This window comes from Pinus tabuliformis, chromosome 6, assembly GCF_031772625.1.
Source record: "Pinus tabuliformis cultivar Carrire ecotype Pingquan chromosome 6, CPIR1, whole genome shotgun sequence".
NCBI lineage: Eukaryota > Viridiplantae > Streptophyta > Pinopsida > Pinales > Pinaceae > Pinus > Pinus tabuliformis.
Genome location: NC_142292.1, coordinates 1267046221 through 1267061608, shown reverse-complemented (window position 1 = coordinate 1267061608; position 15388 = coordinate 1267046221). Strand labels below are relative to the sequence as shown.

The 15388-nt window shown below is 34.7% G+C and overlaps 1 pseudogene; it reads right to left on the bottom strand.

The window, feature by feature from the left end:
- LOC149263264 (protein CLAVATA3 INSENSITIVE RECEPTOR KINASE 6-like) overlaps positions 1-8734 on the bottom strand; it is a 52613-nt pseudogene extending 43879 nt beyond the window's left edge.
- Between the last annotated feature and the right edge of the window lie 6654 nt (positions 8735-15388).

Genomic DNA, 15388 nt, shown 5'->3' with positions numbered 1-15388 from the left:
TGGATTGTCGAATGGTTTCAAAATTGAGTGAGATGGTCTTAGGAAAAATCACAAGGCCTAGGAATCCTTGGACCGGTAATGGTGGGTAGGTCCTCATAAATAATATAGTGAGATTGCATGGTGTTTCGAAGAATATTGTATCAGACAGAGATTCCAAGTTCACTTCCAAGTTCTGGAAAGAGTTATTTGTAGGATTTGGTACAAACTTGGCCTTCAGCACAACCTATCATCCACAGAAAAATGGATAGACAGAGAGGGTCAACAAGATACTGGAGGATATGCTGAGGATGTATGTGATCCATCAGCAACGAAAGCGGGAAGAGTATCTTCCACTGGTTGAGTTTTCTTACAATAATGGGTATCAAAAGTCATTAAGGATGAGTCCATTTGAGGCACTGTATGGGCAGAGTTGTAATACTCCTATTAGTTGGAGTGGTCTAACGAACATTGTATTGAAAGGGCCAGACTTGTTGGAAGACATGGAACAATAAATGCAGGTTATCAAGAAGAATCTAAAGGAAGCACGGGACAAACATAAGAGTTATGTAGATCAACACAAGGAATTTAAGGAGTTTCAGGCTGGGGAACATGTTTATTTGCACATCAAGCCCAAGAAAAATTTCCTCGAGGATTGGGTCATGTGCAAAGCTAGCACCTCGGTATTGTGGGCCTTTTGTGATACTTAAGAGGATTAGACTAGTGGCCTACAGACTTGCACTGCCTCTGACAATGAAAGTCCATGATGTTTTCCATGTTTCATTGCTTAAAAGATATGTAAAGGATGTTGATCATGTTATTGATTGGTTTGTATTGTAGGTGGATCTAGAAGGGGAATTCTAGCTGGAACCTCAGTGCATTTTGCAGAGAAAGATGATCATGCTCTGGAATTGAGCAATTCAACATGTTAAAGTGCAGTGGAAGCACTTTGGGCCTAATGAAGCTACATGGGAGATGGTTGATCAAATGTGGGCTATGTATCCTTAATTGTTTACCAGTTGAGGAAAAGTAGTATTAGTATATGTATATATGTATATGGATGTAAATACTGCAATGAGTTGTGTAATAAAGCTCCAGTAAGCGATATGGTTGTCATGATGTTATGTTTGTCATGTTGGTGTTTCTTTTCAACAAGTTGTTCATTGTAAATACTGCATTGAGCTAAGTTATAAATATCCATGGGAAATATGTTTTTCTTTTCAATGGTCTTGCTGGTTGTAGGTGTCATTGAATACCAAGGACAGTGTTCCCCTGAGGGGGAGTGATTTGTAACAACCTCAGGTTAAAAATCCATGTAATAAAGTTAATAAAGGAAAAATAAGACCAAGGTCATGGGACATGTATTCCAAGCTGAATGTTGGGAAAAACATCCTAGTGGGTGTTCATTTGGTTTATTATGGCTAAGGGGAAATTGGAAAAGGCAATGACAAAGGATTTGGAAAGGCAAGGGACATTAATTGACATTTTATTTATGAAAATAATAGAAATTAGGAGAAAAGGAAGGCGAAAGGTCATGGGTTGCATGTGAGGAGGAAAATGAAGGAAAATAATGGAAATTGAAGAAAACAAAGGCCTAATTAATAAAAAGGCTTATGAGAATTAGTTCACAACCTTTCATCGGTTTTAGCTTAAATCTCTCTCTATTATCTCATACTCTTGCACACTTAGAGCATTCTTAGAGCACTCTAGCATTGGAGGAAGGAAGGCCAAGGAAGGACAAGAAAGCAAAGGGAAGCAAGGATCAAGCAAGGAGGAGTTGGATCAAGCTTCTATAGTGGGATTACTTGTAGGTGTTGAGTTGCATGTATGATTTCCTTACTAGTTTTTGCATCTATGGTATATGCATGTGTGTATTTGGTTCTCTTGTTTTCATTGGCATGGGTTTTGGTAGGTGTGATAGTGGTTTTAACATTGCCTTTCCATTTCCAGATAACCATGATGTGATGGAGTTATTTCATTTGGTTGAGCTGGATTGTCGAATGGTTTTAAAATTGAGTGAGGTGGTCTTAGGAAAAATCACAAGGCCTAGGAATCCTTGGACCGGTAATGGTGGGTAGGTCATCATCAATAATATAGTGAGATTGCATGGTGTTTCGAAGAATATTGTATCAGACAGAGATTCCAAGTTCACTTCCAAGTTCTGGAAAGAGTTATTTGTAGGATTTGGTACAAACTTGGCCTTCAGCACAACCTATCATCCACAGACAAATGGATAGACAGAGAGGGTCAACAAGATACTGGAGGATATGCCGAGGATGTATGTGATCCATCAGCAATGAAAGCGGGAAGAGTATCTTCCACTGGTTGAGTTTTCTTACAATAATGGGTATCAAGAGTCATTAAGGATGAGTCCATTTGAGGCACTGTATGGGCAGAGTTGTAATACTCCTATTAGTTGGAGTGGTCTAACGAACATTGTTTTGAAAGGGCCAGACTTGTTGGAAGACATGGAACAATAAATGCAGGTTATCAAGAAGAATCTAAAGGAAGCACGAGACAAACATAAGAGTTATGTAGATCAACACAAGGAATTTAAGGAGTTTCAGGCTGGGGAACATGTTTATTTGCACATCAAGCCCAAGCAAAAGTTCCTCGAGGATTGGGTCATGTGCGAAGCTAGCACCTCGGTATTGTGGGCCTTTTGAGATACTTGAGAGGATTATACTAGTGGCCTATAGACTTGCACTGCCTCTGACAATGAAAGTCCATGATGTTTTCCATGTTTCATTGCTTAAAAGATATGTAAAGGATGTTGATCATGTTATTGATTGGTTTGTATTGTAGGTGGATCTAGAAGGGGAATTCTAGCTGGAACCTCAGTGCATTTTGCAGAGAAAGATGATCATGCTCTGGAATTGAGCAATTGAGCATGTTAAAGTGCAGTGGAAGCACTTTGGGCCCAATGAAGCTACATGGGAGATGGTTGATCAAATGTGGGCTATGTACCCTTAATTGTTTACCAGTTGAGGAAAAGTAGTATTAGTATATGTATATATGTATATGGATGTAAATACTGCAATGAGTTGTGTAATAAAGCTCCAGTAAGCGATATGGTTGTCATGATGTTATGTTTGTCATGTTGGTGTTTCTTTTCAACAAGTTGTTCATTGTAAATACTGCATTGAGCTAAGTTATAAATATCCATGGGAAATATGTTTTTCTTTTCAATGGTCTTGTTGGTTGTAGGTGTCATTGAATACCGAGGACGGTGTTCCCCTAAGGGGGAGGGATTTGTAACAACCTCAGGTTAAAAATCCATGTAATAAAGTTAATAAAGGAAAAATAAGACCAAGGTCATGGGACATGTATTCCAAGCTGAATGTTGGGAAAAACATCGTAGTGGGTGTTCATTTGGTTTATTATGGCTAAGGGAAAATTGGAAAAGGCAATGACAAAGGATTTGGAAAGGCAAGGGACATTAATTGACATTTTATTTATGAAAATAATAGAAATTAGGAGAAAAGGAAGGCGAAAGGTCATGGGTTGCATGTGAGGAGGAAAATGAAGGAAAATAATGGAAATTGAAGAAAACAAAGGCCTAATTAATAAAAAGGCTTATGAGAATTAGTTCACAACCTTTCATCGGTTTTAGCTTAAATCTCTCTCTATTATCTCATACTCTTGCACACTTAGAGCATTCTTAGAGCACTCTAGCATTGGAGGAAGGAAGGCCAAGGAAGGACAAGAAAGCAAAGGGAAGCAAGGATCAAGCAAGGAGGAGTTGGATCAAGCTTCTATAGTGGGATTACTTGTAGGTGTTGAGTTGCATGTATGATTTCCTTACTAGTTTTTGCATCTATGGTATATGCATGTGTGTATTTGGTTCTCTTGTTGTCATTGGCATGGGTTTTGGTAGGTGTGATAGTGGTTTTAACATTGCCTTTCCATTTCTAGATAACCATGATGTGATGGAGTTATTTCATTTGGTTGAGCTGGATTGTCGAATGGTTTCAAAATTGAGTGAGGTGGTCTTAGAAAAAATCACAAGGGCTAGGAATCCTTGGACCGGTAATGGTGGGATTGCAATAAATCTTGATTGTGTATACCCTTGTTGGACCTAGGAATCCATGACCAATAAATGGCAGGATATAACGTAAAGCCTGAGGTTGGAGACAGACAAATTCCTCACGGTTTAGGTGGAGAGATCTGAAGGAATCCATGCTTGTATAGGGCTAGTGATCCCTAGACCAGTATGTGGTGGGATTGTAGTAAAGGATGGTAGTTTGTGTTTCTTGTTTGGGCTTAGGAATCCCTTGGTAGGATATACGGTAAAGCCTGGTTGTATAGGTGATTGCTTCGAGCCTAGAAATCCTTGATCGATTATGGTGGGATATGTAGTAAAGCCTGAGAAGGATGGTTAATTGTATTGTGAGTCCCACATTCATGCTTCGAATATGACATGGGGATGATTAGCTGACAGAAAGATTTGGTTCAACGCAATATATGGTCGGGTGGTACATGGAAGTCCCTAACTTGGTTGGATTTGTATATGTTAATAAAAACTCATTTCCTCTTGTGTTATATGTGTAAATGTACTTGTTATTATGTGGTTATAATGGTTGTTCTATTATTGTTGTTTATCTAGTTATATGCTGTTTACAAGCATGCTTTATGACAATCTTGAGTTATGGCTCTCATCATGTTTTGGTTAGTAGATGAAATTTTAATGAATGAATAACCTAATAGATGATAATTCAGCGATAATGAGAGGGCACCAAACCTTCTTGATGAATCTCAGATAAGTATGAGGTACCTATGTTCAGATGTGTTTTTATGACTTGTACATACATGTTCATGGTGTGTTTGTTGAAATGCCTGTAATGGTTAGGATGTGTCAGGCTAAGTCCTTGTTCAAGTTTTGTATTAGAGGCATTGTTTCCTTGTTATTTATCACTTATGAGTGTTTCATCAAGTTCTGGGCAAATTTATGGATCTTGGCCTTGGAAAAGTGCCATAGATCTCACAGACGCTGGCATAGAACTAGTTGGAAAAGACCATAGTCACTTAGAAGAAGGCCTGTGGGAGCGACTTGAGGGTTTTCGTCAAATGGAGGACTTGTCATGGGAGTGACTGGGGGTGTAGTCTAGTGGAAGGATAAGTTAATTCAGGGGTTGGGCACTTGGGGTGGTTGGTTAGGTCCTGGGGTTCCTGTAGCACCCGAGGCAGGTCTATAAAGTTTTGGTTCGTCGGTTCCACTTCCTTAACTGTACTTAGGGATTTGAATCATATCATAGTAACTCTTTGTCACATATTTACCCCGGTGGATTGATTAGCTTGGGTAAGTGTGGGAGGAGGGTTTTACAGTGACCTAACATAATCCTTTGCTAGGTTGTACCATCAACAAAACCCCTCCTGGAAATTCAAGAAGAAATTCACGTTGTCGAGGAGGAAATCATGATAATAGACGACACCACTTTGATTTGAAGTCCTTTCCATAGCCATTAAAGTGGCCCCTGACACATCCAACGTTAGAGGTAGACAAAACTAATATATTCACACATTTGATATTTACTAGCACATCAAATCTCTACTTGGAAAAGTATTTCTTGACAGGAATACCACTCGAGCTGAGCTCCTCCTCATAATGGAGGAACTACATTTTATTTGAGGAATTAGATGACTACATGGAGGTTTTTAGTTTGTGAGGAAAAGGACCAACTCCCCCAATAGTCCAAGTAACCTAATGCCTATTGACATCTTCACCTCATCTCGACTTCCTCCACGAATCAAGTTATGATTTCTGTTCTCGTTTCTCTGTGTCTAAGGTTAATTGTTTTATTTGGATATTGGTTTTATGCTAGTTATTGCCACTTTGTATATGGATAATAGGCCATGGTTTTGTAGGTTTGTATGCTATTTTGTAGAATATGTTAATGGACATTTGATTCCGTGGATCAAAGTTCTACAATGTTGCCTATGGTATGGTTTCCAATCTAACAGGCCTAGATAGAATGTGGAGTGGTGCGATATGTACTTGATTTTGTGGATAAAAATATTTAACTTAACAAAAAACAATAATGATTCATATTCATAATAATGATATTTCAAAACTTCTTGTTTAAATTTAGTTAACAAACATATAAAAACTTAATACTTACAATAAACTCTTTTTCTAAATTATATTTATATATATAATATATGCTATTCATGTCATACTAAATAAAAAAACAAAAAAAAATTATGCCATGTATGTCATACTACAAAATTAAATAATTCCTTTTATAAAACATGTTTGATAACTAGAAATTGCACTAGATGTTGCAAATGAAACGTCATAAGTCATAAATCGAGAATAATTGTGACATATAAAAAAGCATTGAAGATTTACCCGTACCACATATAATTTAGTATTCAAAAGGGAAAACTTAGTAAACAAAATGCCATTTGAAGCTAGAAGGTAGAGAGAACTTAGTTACATTAAGCCAAATTTACAGATTCTATAAATTTTCCAACATAGGTTGCCTCTTAATCTTCAAAGATGCTCTTTCAAGTTTCAATAGACACATATTTCATAGATTTTGAAGAAATACAAGTAGTAGATGACATCAGATAAGATAAATAAAATAATATCAATTCATGAAAAACATGATGGTTATATTTCCAAATCTAAATTTGCATCAAAGCCTTACAAATTTTACACCTCATCATCTATTAGATGTGGAAAATGAGTCAGACATCAACTCTCAATTATTCATAAATTTTGGTGTAGAATATGCAACTTTGATGGGAAACTAGTGCAATGCAGTTGATAATGTTCAATATCTCTGGTGTTTCCTCTGAGAACATTACCTATGCTACCGGTTCAACAATGAAAATAAAAGAAGAAACATTTTGAATTGCACTGACACTAGCAACAAACAATTTTAGTATTTTGTATTGCCCCCTCAATAGTACATGGTTTACATCTCTTGGTGGCCAAAATTATAATCTCTAATATAGCTTACTGTATATATCATTGATTTATATTGAATTGACAATTACAACAGACCACTCATGTTGCTCTCAAAAAACACAATTTTTACAATCCTCTGTAGCTAAAAATGCTTGCTTTTTTTAGGTTTTTAGGGTGGCATTTTCTTGGAACCACATGAGATATAACTCTTTGACCTATGATTTACTTATTTCTGAAAAATGATTTGATGAATTATGTGCATAGGGGACTTTGTGGGCAATACACAACCAGTACCTCAAAACATCACACATTTTGGGATGATGTCCAAGCTGGAATTGAGTACATAACAAAGAAACTTGAACCATCTCTTCTAGTTGAAATCTATCAAAATTTCCCTTAAGATCTTTATCAACAATGAGGGAAACATCTCTTAATGAAGTTTTTTTACTTCCCAAACAAGGACACAAGAAAACAAGTAAAGAGGTGAGCTTTCCCACTTACAAAAAGAGTTATCATATTGAAATTCAGGGTTGCCACTAAATGTAACCATTCAAGCTTCTTCCAACTAAGCATATACTCACCCAATCAAGCATTACAACTTTTGTTTTACAACCTGACCAAAATCTAAATCCCTTTGTCCTGAAATAAGTTCCAACAATAATATCCAAAAGCCAAATACATCATTTTTCTCTGAAGATTGTCCTATTGAAGGGTATTATGGGGAAATATGACCTACCACCCCTCAAAAAACAATAGTCACATGATAATCCCTATGATCCAAGAGCCTCGCTAACTCAAAATATCCAACAAAAACTTCAAAATATTCATCCAGTAATATATTCACTTAGTCATGAGAATCCTTGTGATCCAAGAGTTTTGCTAACCCAAAATATCCAAAAACAATTTCAAAATATTTATCCAGTAATATATTCGTTGCTTTCACATCCGGGTGAATAATATTGGGATCACATTGCTCATGCAAATATAATAGTCCCTTAACTGCTCCAAGGGCTATATTCTTGTGAGTAGGCCAGTGCATGGCAAGCTTCCCATTAATATGATTTGCAATTAGCTTCTGGTGGTAATGCTAAATAAAAAGTGTAAATCTATTAAAAAATATGGGGATAGGCCTCTAAGACAAGAGATCACACTTCCATTTTGCAAGTAGGGATAGGTCAAAAGTATCTCTCTGGAGTTTGTGAAAAATCCATACAATCGCAGTAGGTTCATGTGCACAACCAAGCTGCTCATTTCCACCTTTGTTTGAAATTGAGTTTCTCCTCTCCCCACATTACCATCTTTCAACACTTTTATAGATACTACAATTCCATCTTATAGGCCTCCTTTATACACAATTCCAGATCCTCCTACTCCTAAAATATTCTTGTTACTAAAATTATTAGTGGCAACACTTAGCTCTTTGAATGGGTATCTCTTCAAATGGCCTAAACAAATATCAACATTGTGTTGTTATGCAAGAAAATTCAATGCACAAGATTGTAGGTTAGGTAGATCTGTCATTGTCGCATCCTAAAAAATATTGTTGGAATGGAAAGTAAATCAATTATGAAAAGGATTGCATGCAAACCATTGACATTAATGAAAATTTGTTTATTATGTTTTTTTGTGCCGCCAAAGGAGAAGTTGAAGAGAAACCACATACACAAAGCAAATAATAGTGGCAAAGGCGACATGCAACTTTATAGTTTTAGATTTTCTTGAAGGAACTCTACCTGAAAGAAGATGCCAGTTTTCAGATAAGTTACAAATATAGTATAAATAATGTGCATAGCTTGAATTGAGGGAATTACCTTGCAGTGTTTCAACAACTATTGGGATAGTCATGGGAAATTCTCCTAGGCACTGGTATGTTGTATTCATTCGACAAATCAAAGGGTTGCCCAAAATACTAAACAAGAAGGAAAGGAATCAATACTAAGAAGTAATTATTTGCATGGAACCACTTAGATTATTGCATGATAAATCCCTGAAATATTTAGGAATTAGTACACCCGTGTTATGAAAGCAATAGTTGTAATTTGGTCTTACTAGATATAAAAAATTAACTAAATATTCTTGGAAAATGAATAAGAGAGCTCCAAAATAGTAAAGAGGCATTTAAGAGAGTAATTGCTTTGATAGTAGCTAGTGATGGGGGAATTGGTCCATATAGGTTATTATTGTTGAGCTGCTTGGCTTGCTGAAAGAAAAACATACATACAATAAGTCATATTCTTCTGGGAAAAATAATGTAACATTTTTTGGGTCTTCTTGATTTTCTTTTAGAGGTATTAGAATATTTTAGAGACAAAATCACATAAGGAGGCCTCAATAAAGATGTAGCAATTTTTTGAGCTACTACATTTGTTTTTGTAACTGAAAAGAACTAAATAAAATTAACAAAAAGGATCTTTAGGATGTAGTTGATTTCCAAAGAATTAGACATTTACTAGGAGAAACAAAAGATATATAAATAACATAAAAGCTAACAGATTACTTATAAGTAATTTAGGTTTTTCAATTTCCCAGTGGACTGGGTATCAAGCCATTGAAATGATTGTTGGAGTGGTCAAGGGTTTGGAGCTTATCTAGCTTTCCCAACTCAGTTGGGATTGATTCTCATATGACGTTATTTTGTAATAACATGTTGTTAGCCATCCCAGTAATCAAAAGACATAATACAAAAACAAGTGTGATCTTATGTTTCATTTAGCCTCCTATGCCTACAACCATTGCATATAGGATTATCCTCTAATATCATTATGATGCATCAAGGCTTTATTTACTTACACAGTCTCTCTTCTACAAAATATTTTATGTGGCTGGAGTAAATGGTAGATTTCTCGATGGCAAGATCAGTACAAATCCAACTAATGAAACAATTTTTAGTTAGTAGTTTAGTTGCCTAGTGATGAAAATTAGAGTACTGAGGTTAATATTATCAAACCGAGTTGGACTAGATCCACATTTCATATTCAACTAAGACAACCTACAAAATATGCCATGACCAAATGGTCAAAAGTGTGATGCATGCAAGATTATGCATGTATGTCCTTTTTAAAATGGCAATCCAAACTAGATAACAATATTCAAGTTAGCAACTGAGTTGCCAAGCGTAGACATCTTTTTTCAACTTAGATGTTGGAAATTATTTTCTTTTTCCATCCACGAAAGAAATGGGACATTCCAAAAGCACCAAATCACACAATAATTAATATATATTATCCTGAATTTATCACAAAAGGCTCTGAATAATATTGCATCTAAACATTAATGTTAAATAAAATTACTCTCCAAAGTATGAGAATATAATATTGGAATATACTAGCTAAAATATTTGCTTTTGCAAAGATGAATTCTTACAAAATGGGACATTTCCAAAACTACCAATGCACATAACAATTAATATATAGTATCATGAATTTATCACAAGAGAATCTAGAAACCATATATACACAGATAAACAATATATACACACAATTGAGTTCACAACTTTGAAATATATGATCCAATTTTCTCCTTCCATAAACAATTTATTTGTGCTTCTTTTCCATAAGAAAAAAGTAACAAATGTTGAGCTCCATTAAATATAAATACATAGACATATGAAACCCTAGGTTTAGTTCAAACAATTATTGCCAATGTTGATGGGAATTTGGCTAGTTTCATGCCTAATAGTAGGTACCTATTTTATTTTAGAAGAAATGAACAATATCCTTCTCAAGTTACAATCCAAAACATAGAAATATTGTGAAGTAGATAATAATCTATGGAACATTGCAAAACATATTTTTTACACCTTAAGTCGTTCCTCTCTTGGATGAACTCCCTCTGGCTCCACTCTGTTACTCCTAGCTTCGTTTGATCATGTGTTAGACAATTGAATTGATTTCCACTATTGGTTCGAGCAACAACTGTCAGTCATAAGGCAACACATGTATGAGACCATTGCACAACCTAAACACATTTCTTCCTCACCACCCTCGCTGCTTTAGGTTAAAGTCTACTACCTGTAATACCCAAATAATATCTTCACACATATTCAATGTGATTTCATGACGAAGGTGAGAGAGGTGGTTTGTTCATTCATTCGTCGTGGCAATGAGCTCAACCTTGTTGTTGTTTGTGACAAGATGTTTAGATTCTTGGCAACAATCTAGGAGGAACAACATGGAAAGGTGATGGCAAGGCTTCGATAAAATGAAGGGGATGAAGGTGTATTGGGCGGTGAAAGAAGCTTCAGTTGTATACTTTACATTACAATTGTTTTTATGTAGCAGTTTACCTTAATCTCAATTACATAAGCATGATCGTTAGATTCATGTGAATTTGTGTCGGTTGTGTATGATAGTTTTGATGTAATTGTATTCAGTAATCAATCATAGGTGGAACCTGCTCCTAAGTGTCTAGTGGCTGGTTCGGTTAGCTTTGGAAAATTCTCCCTTGATATATTATCATGGGAGAAATGGTCAAGATTTTCGCACAATGGGTATTTGGAGGAGGTGGAGAAATGTTCGACTTCAGGTCCAGTCGTGAAGAAGGAAGCATATTTTGATGCCCATTACAAAAATATTGCTGCTCAAAGAGATTTTCTACAACATTCACTGACAAAAGAAGAGAACAACCGATGTAAGGATATGGATGCCCTAGCTCCTAAAGAGCACAATGAACAAGTGCCTAATGGTGATCCCACACTGTATATTGACAATAATGCATGCCATGTATCCAACATAGAGGGTGGAATTCATGACATGAATAGAGTTGAAGAGTCTAAAGAGGAATTAATCTAGGATACACCTCCTTTACAAATAGATGAAGCCCACCATAAAGAAATACCACCAGAGGTAGAGATATCTTCTTTAACTACTGAAAGTAATGTACCTTCACAAAATGATGAAGTCCACCATGAAGAAGTACCTACGGAGGCAATATTTCCAATTGTTGAGGCCAAATTAGACATTAATAATGTCTGAGAGGGTATAAAGGCAAATGGAGTAGAGAAGCTTGCTTTGCTTGGTGCTATCAAGCCATGGGACTTACGGTGGATCTCTTCCTTTATAAAAATCTTATTTTGTTCTTCGCCTTGTTATGTTTATCTTTGTTCAATAGATTATTGCTTCAAATGGATATGTGCAAGCTCAAATGAAGAAGACAAAACTAAATCTACCACAAATATGTCAAACTGTCACACAATTAGGCCTCTAAAGCCTCAGGGTTCTTCTTTTATAAAAAATCTTCCTAACTTGTGAACAAAAATGGAAAAGGATGTGATGTCCAAGAGGAAAATAACAAGCGTGCACGCAAGCTCGAGCCAAAATCCCGCACCTATTTCCTTCCACATCTCACTTAGTTTGGGATACTAATGTGCTAATACTATAGTGCCTCAACCATTTTCTATTACCACATTCAAATGGGTTACAATTGTGGAAAATATTGGAGACAAAAAAATTGTGAATTGTGCTTTCAAGGCTTTTCAACAGAATTTATCATTGTCATCATGTCCAAAGTTGATGTAAGTGTCAATTTTATTGACTTTTTCATAGGATATTGTGCAAAGACTGTTGAGATTAATAGAGTTTGGGATAGATGTTGAAGACAAATTATATCTAAATGAAAATTTTGTGGATGTGCTTCCTGTGATAATTTCTTCTTCTTCCTTTATATTTATTTTCAAAATTCTTTCTAGCTTTTATGCAATTAGTAGTAGCATTTTTCCAAGTGAATATTGAATTTGTCCATCAAATTGAGTAGATGACTTATCAGTCCTTCAAACTAGATTGTATTAATAGAATAAAGTAATTCTAGATATAATTTATGCACCATCTGTCAATTGTTAGGTGGTAATTGTGATTTAAACCTTTGAATTCTGTTAGAATTAGTTCTTGAATATATTCCAAGCTTGTTAAAGGAAACATTTATGTTATCACACTGTAGGTAATATAATGGGTCACTTGTATAAGTAAATAGTAAGATTGCCTGGAACTAGGCCTATATGAGTAATTCAACAAGAATTAGTATTTATAGGAGATTAGTATAGCCATCCATTCATACACACAAAATTCATTTGATCATTTGACATTGTTATTTTTAGGAGTATTGGGACTTATTATCCTTAGATACTTGAGGTTACTATGTAACTTATCATTATTGGAGGCCTTGCTCCCAATCTATATTTGTTGTATTCTCTATTTAAATTATATGGTTATTCATTGCAACCACATTTTATCAGCATGGATCCAATTAGAGTTGGTTGATTATTAGAAGATCGACAATCTTTAATGACTGATAGAATACTAGCTTTACATTAGATAATTTCTTTTGAAAAATGGGTTAGCACACCTTGGGATTGTATCTCAGGCTTGACACATCTTAAGTTGTGACCATTGGTGCATGATATTGAGGATAGGTCCAAGATTGAAGTTGATACTACCCATAAAAACATAACAAAAAGGAAATCAACTGTGGGACATCTTTCCTAAAAATTCTCAGCTTCAAATTTCATACTTTTGAATTATTTAAAAATTGCAAAAGTTAAGGGACTTTTTAAGAAAGAGACAATAGGATAAACATTAAAGGAATATTACCAGTTACTATTGAACTTGATTGCGACTTCCCATAATGTAGGAAACAACTCAAAAATACGTTCAAAGAAATTAATTTACAATTCAACAGAGAAGCTTATTTAGCATGGAATCCAATTTTGTCGTGACCATGAGAGTAAGTATTTTCACCTTTTTATTCAGTGTTTTCTTTTTGGTTCAATTGAGAGTTATATGTAATAGTGAAATTAATTTACAATTCAAAGGAGAAGATTATTTGGCATGGAATCTAATTTTGTTGTGGCAATCGCAACAAGTATTTTCACCTTTCTATCAATTGTTTCTGGTTTGGTTCCATTAGAAATTCTATGTAATAGTTAGCTTGTTGGCAGGGACTATTCAAACTTATCCAAACACAAAGATTATGAAATGTACAAACTGGAAACCCCACTAACTTTGTTGCTACTACCTATCAAAAAATCATGACCAGTGTGGGATTGAAGAATATCTATTTGAGAAGATTTTACAACCAAAATTGAGCTCTCTTTCATATGGTATAAAGTTGGCTACAACAGAGGACTAATCTCAAAAACCAATAAATTTTTGGAAGTTTTCATGCAAAACTTTAGGAGCCATCTTACAATTCAAAAGATTACGGTTTTTTGAAGATCACTACTAATGAATACTTCTCGAATAACTTTGGACTACCATCTTATAAAGTCTCACACCTTAATACTTTAGTAAATAGGATAGCTCTTTTCTTTATGGTAATCTGCATGAACAACAGCTAGTGCTTACCCTCTTAGAAAGTGTCACAAATATGGAATTTCACTAAGCAAGATGTCTCTTTTGTGTTTGGTAATCTGCATGAATAGAAAGACAATATGTTACTAAAAAAAATGGCATGAACACGAGCAACATATAGTTTGAAACGATGGATTGATTGATTGATTTGTTGCAAACATGATAAACATATAGTTAGAAATGATGGATTGATTGATTGATTTGTTATATATGTCATAGTTATCTTTGTATTCATGACTAATAACATTATTTTTACCTATCTCCATATCTATATATTTTTATGTTTCAACTATATCACATCTTCCATTACTCCTTAATTCAACAATAATACAAACCACGAAATCATTTTGTTCTCATCTTTCATTGCATTCATTGAGAGGAATAAAACTTTGATGATTGCACTGATGTTTTTAATATTAGAATTTTGTTTAAATTACAAACTACGAAATCATTTTGCTCTCGTCTTTCATTGCATTGATCCAAAGGAATAAACGTATGATGATTTATCCTCATGTTTTTAAGTTTAGAGTTGTGTTTCTAGATTAATATAAGACTTTTTTATGAATTCAAGTCTATAGATTTCCCATCATTCAGATATCTAAAATTTTTAATTCTTTATTTGAATTTTCACATGATAAAGGAAAGATAGAGGCCGCATTTATAATAGCTTACCCAACAACAACAACATTAAGATTTCTTTTTCACTCAAATTTCGTTACATTTAAATCACATAATATATCACATCTGTCTACGTCTATGCTCTTCTTCCATATGCTATTCTCTTACGACATTTCCTTTGCAACATCTAGTGCAATTGCTAGTATTTTCAATTTGAAACCATTACATAATGAGTATTACAAAGCATATTTTTTTTTGGTAACCACAATTGACATCATCTATCAAATTTTATAAATATATATTTTTGGATGAGCACCATAAAGAGAATTCTAATAATATCATGTGCCAAGAAGATACCAAAAAATTGTTTGGCTAGTGCAAGTTTCATGAGCAACAAAAGTTCATGGCCACAATAGATATTCTACATTGTATATTATTCTTTAGAGTATTGAAAATTTATATACAAAACTGATCCAAAAATTGAAAATATTCTTAAGTTCAGTAGGATATGACTTACACCTAATAACCAAAGTGTTTG